General features: G+C 30.1%; 1 protein-coding gene across 1 annotated transcript in view; it reads left to right on the forward strand.

Annotated features, from left to right (window-relative positions):
* The first annotated feature begins 1,376 nt into the window (after nt 1–1,376).
* The window catches only part of Chsy (Chondroitin sulfate synthase), a 28,850-nt gene continuing 15,506 nt past the window's right edge, over nt 1,377–14,720 (forward strand). Inside the window, exon 1 of the mRNA XM_065507385.1 lies at nt 1,377–1,588. The gene's annotated coding sequence lies outside the window, so the exon portion shown is untranslated. The remainder of the gene's footprint in view (nt 1,589–14,720) is intronic.

Consider the following 14,720-nt stretch of genomic DNA (forward strand, 5'->3'; position numbering starts at 1 on the left):
ACAAAATTGTCGAATTTGAGACGACACCAATCCACATGAGATCCAAGAGCGGCCAATGTATCTCGAAAATGTCACTGTTTGGTGTGAATTCTGTAAGAGTGATTAAGGGTATAGTTATTTCACGTGGAGGTGACGAAAACTGGCAACCGAGATCATGCGATTTGATGCCGTTAACCTTTATCTTGTGAGGTTTTCTTAAGACCCAGGTCTATGCGAATAAGCCACAAACCACATTGGCCATCAAAGCCAACATAACACATGTCATAGGTTAAATTCAGTCTGATTTATGCGCCAGAGTCATTGAACATCGGTGGACATTTGCACGATGTTATATTCTATACCTTTCAAAGAAATACAAAATGTCGATGATACCTCACACACACTTTGTTTTATTTAAATTTCAAGATAGGATTCCTATTTAATGAAAGACCCTTTATAAGGAAATTTTTGTTGTAAAAAACAGACTACATTATCCCTAAAATTATAAAAATTTATAACAATTGGCAACCCTTGCCTCTAGCGCTAATCATACTCATCTAATTGATTTTTCATACAACAATTTATGACGTCTAGCACGTTACTCATTTATTTTATGGAAAAAAAAGAGGAAGAAATGGAGTAAGGCTCTTCATACTTATTGCTAGTAAACGTCAATAAAACTTGTATTTCTCGATCACTTCAAAAGAAATCAACAAAACAAACAATCCCCTTTTGACAACCTAAAAGATACAAAGAGTGTATCTATCTATTTAATACAAAATTACTCATGCAAATACTACGACTATAAACACTCTTCTCTTACACGTTTTACACGCTCTTTTTTTAAAAAATAACCACAAAAACGTTTAGCTCTTAATTAAACGGAATGAATGTATTCAACATTTGTATCCAAAAGCTAAAGTTCCACAAAGAGTTCAGTTAAATGAGGCGATTCGTTGGAATTTGACGTGTTTGTTTTTAACATTTTGTTTTCTTATAATTTGTTATATCTTTTATTTATTTTATTTAAAAAAAAAGTGATGGTTTAAAGAAATTCCAAGTGCATATTCTAAATTATAATAACATCAAAAATAACTTGTGGTTTGTGGTAATTTTAATAAAAAAAAAAGCAGATGTCAAATGCACGAAAAAGATTTTAAACGAAAATCCATAAGAGTTTTTAGAAGCCCCACATTTTCTTTGCTCAAGATTCTTTTGTGGTCTTTTTGAAAATTTGTGTCACTGCTAGTTTGTTTTGTTTGCTTTTTTATTATTATTGTTATATTTTGTTTGTTTATTTATAGTGTTAATTTTTGTTTAGCATAAATTTTCATATGAAAAATTAAATAATTATTAGAACCAACTGATTTTTAGCGCTTTTAAAAAGAAATCAATCATTACTATCAGTTAAAATATAAAAAAAACATTCAACAAACTTAAAAAAAAAATCAAGAATTAATCGGAAAACAAATTGCAATTTGAGACTGCAGTAAAAGTCATTAACCACTAGACGTGTTATATATAAAGTGCCTCCCTTCAACAGTTCAACATAATGCAAATACCACAGAAATTTTATTGAAAGTAATCAGCAAAATACGTATAATAAAATGTAAGTATAGCAACAAAGTAACTTTAAAAATTTTGTAAATTTAAAAAAAGGGGATTTTAACAAGATCTGTTAAAAAAAACTGCAAGTAACAAATAATCTTCAACAAGTAAAAGAGCTATATTCGGCTGTGCCGAATCTTTTATAACCTTCACCAAATTATACTTCAAAATAAAAATTTTAAATATTTTTAGGGAAACAAAATTAAACAAAAAAAAAAATTACGAATTGTTTTTTTTTTTTAAATTTAAATTTTTTTTTTTAAAAATTAAATTTTTTTTTTTTATATTTAGCGAAAAAAAAAACATTTGGTGAAAAAAAATTCGTGTTAAAAAATATTTGTTCCGATTTTGACCAATTTTTTGAAAAAAAATGTTCGAATTGTTTTATTTTTTTTTTTTGTTTTTTCAAATTTTTTTTAATATTTAGCGCAAAAAAAAAACTTGGTAAAAAAAAAAATTCGGGTTAAAAAATATTGTTTCCGATTTTGACCCATTGTAGGTCCAACTTACAATGGTCTTATATACGTCGTTGCAAAGGTCTTTGAAATATCTATGATTAGATATCCATATTGTCTATATTAATGACTTAGTAATCTAGATATAGGTCAAAAATATGTAAAAAATCGAGGATGTCCTGGTTTTTTCCTTATATCTCAGCCATTTGTGGACCGATTTTCTCGATTTTACTCCGGAGATATTGATGTATGAATCGTGTATGTTAGCTATTTGGGGGCTTCGGAAAGTTGATTTCAAAAGACAGACATGGCTTAATCGACTCCGCTATCTATAAGGATCCAGAATATATACACTTTATAGGGTCGGAAAATTATATTGTGGAAATTACAAACTGATATATACCCTTCTCACGAAGGTGAAGGGTATAAAAACATAAAGCAAATTAAATGATGACAAACAATATCAAACTATTTTCTAGCCGATTTAATTTGCTGACATCATTTCGGATGGAATATGAGTCCTAGGATCGAAGCTTAATTAAGACTATAAAAAGACCTACGATTGAAGCTTAATTTAGACTATAAAAAGACCTGCGATTGAGGCTTAATTTAGCCTATAGAAATACCGACGATTGAAGCTAATTTAGACTATAGAAAAGACCTATGATTGAAGCTTAATTTAGACTATAGAAAAACCTAAGGTTGAATCTTAATTTAGACTATAGAAAGGCCTACGATTGAAGCATAATTAAGACTATAGAAAGACCTACGATTGAAGCATAATTAAGACTATAGAAAAAACTACGATTGAATCTTAATTTAGACTTTAGAAAGACCTACGATTGAAGCCTAATTTAGACTATAGAAAGACCTTCCATTGAAGCTTAATTTAGACTAAGGAAAGACCTACGATTTAGACTATGGAAAGACCTACGATTTAATCTTAATTTAGACTACAAAGAGACCTTCCTTTGGAGCATAATTAAGACTATAGAAAGACCTATGATTGAAGCTTAATTTAGACTATAGAAAGACCTACGATTGAAGCATAATTAAGACTATAGAAAGACCTACGATTGAAGCATAATTAAGACTATAGAAAGACCTAAGATTGAAGCTTAATTTAGAATATAAAAAGACCTACGATTAAAGCTTAATTTATACTATAGAAAGACCTATGATTGAAGCTTAATTTAGACTATAAAAAGACCTACGATTAAAGCTTAATTTATACTATAGAAATACTTACGATTGAAGCTTAATTTAGACTATGGAAAGACCTACGATTGAAGCTTAATTTAGACTATGGATAGACCTACAATTGAAGCTTAATTTAGACTATGGAAAGACCTACGATTGAAGCTTAATTTAGACTATAGGAAAACCTAAGATTGAAGCTTAATTTACGCTATGGAATGACCTACGTTTGAAGCATAATTTAGACTTTAGAAAGACCTACGATTGAAGCATAATTACGACTATAGAAAGACCTATAGAAATACTTACGATTGAAGCTTAATTTAGACTATGGAAAGACCTACGATTGAAGCTTAATTTAGACTATAGAAAGACCTACGATTGAAGCTTAATTTAGGCTATGAAAAGACCTACGATTGAAGCTTAATTTAGACTATAGGAAAACCTAAGATTGAAGCTTAATTTATGCTATGGACTGACCTACGTTTGAAGCATAATTTAGACTTTAGAAAGACCTACGATTGAAGCATAATTAAGACTTTAGAAATACCTATGATTGAAGCTAAATTTAGACTATAAAAAGACCTACGATTGAATCTTAATTTAGACTTTAGAAAGACCTACGATTGAAGCCTAATTTAGACTATAGAAAGACCTTCCATTGAAGATTAATTTAGACTATGGAAAGACCTACGATTTAGACTATGGAAAGACCTACAATTGAAGCTTAATTTAGACTATAGAAAGACCTACGATTTAATCTTAATTTAGACTATAAAGAGACCTTCCATTGGAGCATAATTAAGACTATAGAAAGACCTATGATTGAAGCTTAATTTAGACTATAGAAAGACCTACGATTGAAGCATAATTAAGACTATAGAAAGACCTACGATTGAAGCATAATTAAGACTATAGAAAAAACTACGATTGAAGCATAATTAAGACTATAGAAAGACCTAAGATTGAAGCTTAATTTAGAATATAAAAAGACCTTCCATTGAAGCATAATTAAGACTATAGAAAGACCTATGATTGAAGCTTAATTTAGACTATAAAAATACCTACGATTAAAGCTTAATTTATACTATAGAAATACTTACGATTGAAGCTTAATTTAGACTATGGAAAAACCTACGATTGAAGCTTAATTTAGACTATGGAAAGACCTACAATTGAAGCTTAATTTAGACTATGGAAAGACCTACGATTGAAGTTTAATTTAGACTATGGAAAGACCTACAATTGAAGCTTAATTTAGACTATGGAAATACCTACAATTGAAGCTTAATTTAGACTATGGAAAGACCTACGATTGAAGCTTAATTTAGGCTATGAAAAGACCTACGATTGAAGCTTAATTTATGCTATGGAATGTCCAACAATTGTAGCTTAATTTACACTATAAAAATACCTACGATTGAAGCTTAATTAAGACTATAGAAAGACCCACAATTGAAGCTTACTAAAATGGAGTAATTTGAAATAACTTTTTGCAATAATTGACCATCCAATCTATATAACATTAACTCTTTTATTAATTATAATTACTGATTATGAAATTTTTATGATAATAATTGTGTTATCTACTATATAAACAAAAAGTCGCTTTTCTTTTGACAGTATGTATATTTGAAAAATTTCATTCATTCATTAAATAATTTATGTATTTAGCAATGGCAATAACTACAAAATGAAATTATGACATTTCATATCACACGATATGTTTTTATACGTAATTTAAGCGAATATGAATACATATTTTGTTTTTTTTATTTTATTTTCATACTTGTAGATTTTAATAATATTTAAACTTGGTGATAAAACACACAAGTAGTTGTAGTAAACAAAATAAATATTAAACCAAGTTAAAACCAAACTTGTCTTGCTTTAAGCAAATAAACGCAATTAAAAACGTTAAGTTAGATAAAGAAAATAAAAATAAGTGTTTGTAGGGGTCAATTTCAAATAGGTATTGCATGATTATTAAGCAAATATAAGTAGTAATTAAAAAAAATACGGGCAGTATAGTAGATGGAGACGAATTTTGGCATACCCTTCATCTAAAACCATTTTTGTTTGGCATTGTTTCAGTTATGTTTCTTCTGTCATTAGTTTTATTAAAGTTTGTGACAACATATTTTTTGGGTGGTTTTCTCGAGGACCTCAAAATATACAGTTGTTTTAGTGACGACCGACCACAACTTTCTTAAATTATTCTACCCATAAGTCATTTACTACAGTTCATTAGCAACGTCATGACGTTTAGACTAAATCAAAAATGCTGTACAATGTTACCCAAAACTAAATTAATATTTGTTTGTAAGAGAAATGTGGTTTTCAAAAAAAAAAAAACTCAAAACTGTTTGAAATATTGCCTTAAATTTTAGCCAAAATAAAAAATAACAAAATGATTCAATTGTTTATAGATAAATTGATGATAAATTAACATAAATCTTTACAGAACATACAAAATGATTAAAGAATTTTCAATTGAATTTCAGTTTTTAAAGGAAAACTTTTCAATTGTTTATTAACATTGTGAATACTGAAGAACAGAAAAAACTAACAGAAATGTTTACGCAATTAACGCATAATAAATATAAACAAAATAACAAAATTGTTGCTCATAGATACACACAATAAAAGTAGTTTTAATTTAACTTGAAAATCATAAAATTTTTCATTTGTTGCGGAAACATGTGCTCCGTGTCCATATAATGATCCACAGCAGAGCAGCAACAGTGTATCATGTGTGCGATGTTTTAACCCAAATTGACTGCGAAATATGTACGTTTAAAATAGTTTGTGTTTTTTTTTGCGATTGAGTGAATATTTTTTATATAGACATGAAAACGATATAAATTTGCAATGGAAGATAATAAAAAAATAAATAAACAAATAAACAAATAAACTTAAGGAAAACTATACATTAAAAGCATTTAATTAAAGAATGCAGAAAATTTTCAAACAAAATTTAAAAACACATTAAAATGTGTGCAGCAAAATCTAAATGAAGAATTTTAAATGCTTTCTAAAATTTCAAACTAATTTTAAAGGATAGAATATGGATTCTGTCCCCCTTGAAACTGCCAAACCCTTTAAGATTGAACTTAAGGAATGTGCAATGAATGATCATGTCAGAAACTGGCAGATCCCTACAGCCGAAAGAACGATCGACATCCTTTGAGGAAACTCAAAGCTAGAGAAAAAGAAAAAAATAGATTCTGAAGCTTAATAGGCCAACACTCAAAATGAATGATACGTTATCGAAATTATAATAAAATGTACTAAACGTATTGCTCGATATCGAATGGCGATACATTTTATTCGATATCGAAAGCAGTAATTTGGCTCATGTGCCAATGTCCTGCATATAGTCGAATAAGAGACGAAAAGTTGTATTTGTAAACCATGGCAAACTTGAAATGTCTTGTGGATTCAAATTGGAAATATCTAAAAAAAAAAAACTATATCACGAAGACAAGGTTCTTAATCTAGCCGATTTCGGTTAATTTTGAATTAATTTCAAATTAAACAAGAGAGCTACTATATTCAGCTGTGCCGAATCATATATACCATTCACCAAATTATACTTCAAAATAAAAATTTTAAATATTTTTAAATAAACAAAAATTATTTTTTTTCCAAAGTTGTTTTTTTCATTTTTTGGAAAAAAAATCTCGAATTGTTTTTTTTAAATTTTTAAAATTTTTTTTGTTTTTAAATTTTTTTATTTTTAATATTTAGCGAAAAAAAACTGAAAAAAATTGGGTTAAATTTTTCTTCCGATTTTGACCCATTGTAGGTCTAACTTATTATGGTCTTATATACGTCGTTGCAAAGGTCTTTGAAATATCTATCATTAGATATCCATATTGTCAAAAATCGAGGTTGTCCTGGTTTTTTCCTTATATCTCAGCCATTTGTGGACCGACTTTGAACATCAACCGAGCCGGAAGAATTCCGAAGATATTGATGTATGAATCTTGTATATAAGTTATTTGGTTGCTTCGGAAAGTTGATTTTAACAGACAGACCGACAGGCGTGGCTAAATCGACTCCGCTATCTATAAGGATCCAGCATATCTATACTTTATAGGGAAGTAAAAACAATATTGTGGAAATTACAAACGGAATGACAAAATTATATATACCCTTCTCACGAAGGTGAAGGGTATAAAACCGATATATTGGGTGTATGACTTGAAAATGCTGGATTTTTTCCAAAATTTCAGATGTTATTGCCGATAGGGGTGAATATTGTACAAATGTTTCAAAATAAAAGCTAAAAGCCTGTTTCACGATGTCGAAAGAAAAATGAGTCGAACAAATTTGTATGAAAAACACTCAGTTTTTAAAATTCTTTCGAATAGTTTTCATACAAATTTGTTCGAATCATTTTTCTTTCGACATCGTGAAACAGGATTTTATTTTGAAACATTCGTACAATATTCACCCCTATCGGCAATAACATGTGAAATTTTCTTCCCATGAAATATACATGCTATCGTGAAATTCCCAATGAACTTTTCATTCACAATAATTGATTTTGTTCGTAACAGCTGTTTATTCACCCCTATCATAAAAAACATGTGAAATTTATGTTCCCATGAAATATCCATTTCCCTCGAAGGGAAAATTGCTATCGTGATATTCCACTGAACTTTTCATTCACAATAGTTGATTTTGTTCGTAACAGCTGTTTATTGTTTACAAAAATTCTAAAAATTTCCCAACGTGGAGAATTTTTTCACGTAAACAAAGTTTATGAACGAAAAATGGGAAAAGGGAACATATTTCATGTGAAATATTGATTCGCGATAAGGGTTATTGTTTACAAAATTCCATCTAAAAATTCCACAACATGGGGAATTTTTTAACGTGAACCAAGTTGATGAAACGAAAAGGGAACATATTTCATGTGAAATATTGATTCGCGATAGGGGTGATTAATTTATTCAAAGTATCGGCCACTTTTTCCCATCTTTCTGACAACATATGGATTCCGAACCATAAGAATTGATCATATTTTGAGGCCAAGAACGAATCACGCCAATTTAGGAAACTCTGTTCTAATAAAGTGAGGCGTTGTGCATCGATCGAAAGAAATAGTAGTCGGACGGTGCAAGGTTTGGACTATAAAACAGGTGCGGCGAAACTTCCCAATCACATTATTCTAAATAGTTTTTAAACAGGTATTCGGGGTTGTCGTAGAATCCAATCATTGTTGGAATCGGTTTTGAAAACGACAGAAAAAGTATATTGGTCTCGTGAAATCGAAAGTTATCGGTTTTATATTCGATCTAGAATTAAATTCTTTATCTATTAACAAAAAATTACATTGGATTTCATAAGTCAACTGTACCTTTTTTGTCGATTTCAAAACCGATTCCGACAATTATTGGATTCTATGACAACACCGATTGCAACATGTGTCCGATCAGATTTCAGCAGCTCATAAGAGATAGAACCCTTTTTCTCCAACCAAATACAAAGAATTATCTTAGCGCCATGGATATTTGGCTACGATCTCTTACATACGATCTCTTACTCTTCGGGTTATTGTAAAATAGTCTTTCAATGTCTCTCGGTTTCAATTCGTATGATACTCAATTTCCCTACTTTTGTATAAATCCTGCTGCTCGCAAACGTTTTGAAATTGCTGCTGGAGTAGCTCCCAAGCTCTTGTTGAGTTTTACGACAATCTTCATGCAGTAATTACCCCTATCGCGAATCAATATTTCACATGAAATATTTTCCCTTTTCCTTTTTTCGTTCAACTTTGTTCAAATGAAAAAATTCTCCTTGTTGTGACATTAAATGGCAGAAATGTATATATTTATGTAAAATACAGGAAAAATGTACAACTATATTATCTCTGGGATTCCAATTGCAATTCAAAAACCCCTATTTCGAATTCAAAAACCCCTATTAATATTGCTATGAATGAAACTAATTTCCACTTCAAACTATTTTCACAATCTCTGATAAGATACATTCCATTTTAATCCATTTCCTCTAGTATTTATTTTCACTACAACCATTCCCCACCATAAATTGATTTCAATTTATGTTGCATGTTAATTTGAATTTTTATATCATAGTTTTCCTGTACTTGAATATTTGTTTTTCTCTTTTCAAAATCCAGCTGCATTTAAATTGAAAACTCTTCAATCTATAAACAATTCCCATTTCTAAATAATGCAATGAATGACAATCATTTTAATAAGTGTTCTTCAGACACTTAAGTTTTGTTTGTTTGTTGCTGTTGTTCAGCTTGTTTGTGTATTTAGAATGTTTTTCTTTATTAGATAATCCTTTCCGGGTGATTTGCATTAGTCGTATGTCAGTTAGACACAGTCATAATATGCAGCACACTACTACTAAATGTACTAGTTTCAATGTATTTCTAATATTCTGCACTATAAACAGATGGAAAGTTTATAAAAATTGTCTGATGCATTTGTTACTAAAATACATACATATGTATTTGCTTATTTATACTTGTTCGAAAAATTCGAACTTTATTTAAATTTATTTAAAATTTGTTTTTTCAATTTTTTTGTTTTCGAAATTTTTTTTTAATTTTTTTGTAAAAAAAGTTTTTTTCCAATTTTTTTTTAAATTTTTTTTGAATAATAATTTATGACAAAAAAAATTTTTGATGAAAAAAAATTCGGGTTAAAAAATATTTTTCCCGATTTTGACCCATTGTAGGTCAATGGACTTTAAAATATCTATCATTAGATATCCATATTGTCTATATTAATGACATAGTAATCCAGATATATGTAGATCAAAAATAAGCCAAAAATAGAGGTTTTATCGGTTTTTTCCTTAAATCCCAGCCATTTATGGGCCGATGTTGTCGATTTTAAATAGCAACCGAGCCGGAAGAATTCCCGACATATTGATGTATGAATCATGTATGTAAGTTATTCAATGGCTACGGAAAGTTGATTTCAACATATAGACGGACATGGCTACATCGACTTCACTATCTATAACGATCCAGAATATGTGGGGTCGCAAATGAAAAATGTAGAAATTACAAACGGAATGACAAGCCACTCATGGCGAAGGGTATACAATTGAGAAAAGCGAAAAAACTCCTTCCAATTGTTTATTCATGATTGGGCTGGTTGAGTTTTCTTTCAAATTAACACAAATTTTTATTAACATTTCACACAATTTGGAACATGTCCGAAAATTGGAAATTAATTCCGTCTAAAAATTTCACAACATGAGCAAATTTTTCACGTGAATAAAGTTGATGAACGAGAAATGGAAAAAGGGAATATATTCCATGTGAAATATTGATTCGCGATAGGGGTGATTATCGCTCTCCTAACCCTTGCTCGGTTCGGGAAGTAAGGAGGGTCTCTCGCTTAATAGCACAAAGATAAGGACAAGACTCCTTTATCCTCCCTGAAGTCGTTATTTATCTTGTTGAATTGGCTACCGGTTGATCTGCTGGCTATAAATCTGGCTCTCAACACGGAAGCTGAATGAATGAAAACAACGAGTTAGCCAAATCACTAAGAACTTCGAATCCTTATCAGTAATTATTAGAAATTAATGTTCTGCATCTGCCTTGAAACAGAATTGTTTACCCGAAATCATGTGGATTTGATTTAAAAAACGCCAAAATATATGAATTTGTTTTAAAAATGAAAACCTAACTCGGACAGAACAGGGCGAATAAAAAAACTTCGCTCCTGTTCTGCAATCTAGTCGTTTTCAAAAACATGTTATTTTCACTTTCGAATACAAGTTTACTTGAAAGTAAAACGCATATTTAAATGATACGTTTTAAGAACGAAAACGTGTCATTTTAAGAAAAGAAAGGTATTCGGTTTACAGACAGGTCCAACGATTTTTCACAATCTTTGGCCCTCGAAGTTAAAATTGCTATCGTGATATGCCCATGAACTTTTCATTCACAAAAGTTGATTTTTGTTCACAACAGCAGTTTATTGTTTACAAAATTCCATCAAAAAATTTCGCAACATGGGGATTTTTTCACGTGAACAAAGTTGATGAACGAGAAATGGGTAAAGGGAACATATTTCATGTGAAATATTGATTCGCGATATGGGGGATTATTGCACATTTGAAATTCTAATTTCGAATCTTTAAGATTGAAATTTTGATATGGAAATTTCGATTAGCTAAAACATTTTATTGCAAATCCTAATTTTACGATTTTAAATTCATATTTTAATGTCATGTAGTCTACTTTATAGTCGTTGTTGGCCTACAATAACGTTTGTGTTCATATTCGCATGAAATATTTTCCATATTTTTTTTTGTAATATTTAGACCCACATGTTGCATTAGTTTAGCTTCTATGTTTGTCGGACGGTCGGTCGGTCATACCATTTGATATTAACGAATGAATGAATATCTTTATTTTGTTCTCCATCTGATTATTGTAGTTTTTTTTTCTTTCTAAAAAAAACTAACAAAGTAAAACGTTGCACTTGGCTTTTTTGCATTCATCCATTCATTCGTTCATTCATGAAATTGATTTTTGTTGTCTTCTATGAAATTTGACTTTTAAATAAGGCATGCACAATTATTAATAAATAAGCTTCATTTAGAAGGGCAAATAAAGAAAAAAAATCCTACAAACAAAATATCACAAGTGAAATGAATACACACACGATACATTCGAGTAGAAATTGTACAAATGTTGCATACATTTTTTTTTCTAAAAGCTAATGATTAGAATTCAGGGGCGTTTGCACCCGTATATAAAAGTTAAATTGATGTTTAATATGTGTCTAAATATTTAGACAAAATCTTTGAAATTTGGATATATAGCACAACAGCAGTGGTCGGCACAAAGAAAGAAAATATGCCAAATTGTAATATTGCATAAAACAAATTTTCAGATTGTATTTTTGATGCAAAACCACCAATTGGTTTCCCTTGTGATCATTTTACGAGTTTCGTTCTCATTCATGTTGTGTACATCTGAATAGGTCGCGTTCGATCCCAGGTGTCGACCACTGCACTACAGTGTTTTCTTAATTTGGCATTAAATATTGAGTGTATGACTCAAAAATGCGGGATTTACATTAAATGGTGTATCATAGTTACTGAAAATAGTTATGCGAAAATTTCGCATTATGTGGCAACATAAAGCGTCATATGCGGGAAGTTTTGCTTTACTTCTTTAATTTGTAAAGGTGCCGCTGAAGCACACCAATGGCTCACCAAATTATGGTGAATGTGTTTCGTCGACATCAACGTGAGAGAGATAGTTTATTCGATTCCGAAGTGGTGATTTTGACACGGAAGACCAGCCAAAAATGTTTGAATACCAAATCATTGGGAGCTATTCAAGCACGATTTTGACGATTTTGCATGTCCGAAATAATGTTTTAAAGCTATAAAAGAAAATAATTTTTGCACTGAATCAACGATGAAAAATAACGATAACCCGAAGAGTAAGATATCGTACGTGAAGCCCGGCCTAGCAGCCCAATCGACACCAAAGCCAAATATACATGACGCTAAGGAAATGCTCTGTATTTGTTGGGAGCAAAAGGGTCCTATCTATTATGAGCTGCTGAAATATGACCAGACCATCACATGGAACCTGTACAGTACCATAATATTCCATCATGACAACGCTCAGCCACATGCAATACATGTTAAAAGCTATTTAGAATGAAGTGGTTGGGAAGTTTTGCCTCATCCGCCTTATAGTCCAGACCTTGCCCCGTCCGACTACTATTTGTTTCGATGGATGCAGAACGCTCTCTGGGATACGCTTCACTTCAGAACAGAGTATCCGAAATTGGCTAAATTCGTTCTTGACCTTAAAAGATGAGCAGTTCTCGGAATCCACATGTTGCCAGAAAGATGGGGAAAGGTCATAGCTAACAATGGCCAATAATAAATTTATATTGTACAAATGTTTGAAAATAAAAGCTAAACATTTTTAAAAATCCAGCATTTTTAAGTTATACACCCAATAATAATAATAATGATCTGACAGTTTTTCTTGATCGAAATACATTTGAACAAGTAATAGAGCTATATTTTAAATATTTTCAGGTAAACAAAATTTATTTTTTTTCCAAAATTGTTTTTTTAATTTTTTGAGAAAAAAATTTTTTCGAATTGTTTTTTAAATTTAAATTTTTTTTTTTGTTTTTACAATTTTATTTTTTTTTTTTTCAATTTAGCGGAAAAAAATTCGGGTTAAAAAATATTTTTTCCGATTTTGACCCATTGTAGGTCCAACTTACTTATATACGTCGTTGCAAAGGTCTTTGAAATATCTATCATTAGATATCCATATTGTTTATATTAATGACTTAGTAATCCAGACATAGATCAAAAATCGATGTTGTCCTGGTTTTTTCGTTATATCTCAGCCATTTGTGGACCGATTTTCTCGATTTTAAATAGCAACCGAGCCGGAAGAATTCCGGAGATATTGAATCGTGTATGTAAGTTATTTGGGGGCTTTGAAAAGTTGATTTCAACAGACAGACAAACAAACAGACACACGGACATAGCTTAATCGACTCCGCTATCTATAAGGATCCAGAATATATATGGGGGGTTGGTTGACTTGACGTGAACCAACTTTTATAATCGATGTCTTCCGATCGGGATGACCTATTGGATAATAATTCAGACACAATTTTTCAATAAGATCGGTCAAGAACTCTCTGAGTTATAGGGGGTAAAAATTTGACATTTTGGCCAAACATGTGATTTTTCTCATCCATGTAACTTATTCCTATTGTTCTTAGCAAAATGTATCCCAAATAGTTTAGATAGCTATTTCAGGGATGTTAAATGAAGTTTTCAATTTTGTACCACCCTCCAAAAAAAATTGTACTTTTTGGACCTTCGCGGTACCATTTTTTTAGTTTATTAAAACATCAAAAAAGTACATAAAAGTTCAATTGTACACAAAAAACAAAACTTAACATTAACATAGATTAAATTAGCTACTACCGACCAAAAACTACAAATGTTTTAATTTTTTACTGATTTCAGCTGAAGCTCTAAATTGATTACACAAGGCAACAAAATCGGAAAAAAATTTAGAGGCTTTTTAAACCACTACAAAATTTTGATGTATTGTGGTCCAGTAGTACAAATATGGTCCAAATTTTAAATTCTATTAGAGGATTTTTTAAAAAAAAATGTTTAAGTAAAATTGAGCTTTTTATACTTTTCTCCACATAAGTAATGATAACTCAAGAACGGTTACTCCGATATTATTAAAATAAACTTAAAAAAATTTAAATATACATAACCTATATTCCGTTTAATCGGCTCAGTAGTTTCGGATTTATAATAACAAATTGAAACAAAAATATATTTTTTACGTGAAAATAATAACAAAACAAATGTAAAATTTCCACTCAAAGTTTCGATTTTTCATGAATTTTTTAAGACAAAAAAAATTTGATATTTTCATGTAAAAAATATATTGTTTGCTTCAAT

The sequence above is a fragment of the Calliphora vicina genome, chromosome 4, assembly GCF_958450345.1.
Source record: "Calliphora vicina chromosome 4, idCalVici1.1, whole genome shotgun sequence".
NCBI lineage: Eukaryota > Metazoa > Arthropoda > Insecta > Diptera > Calliphoridae > Calliphora > Calliphora vicina.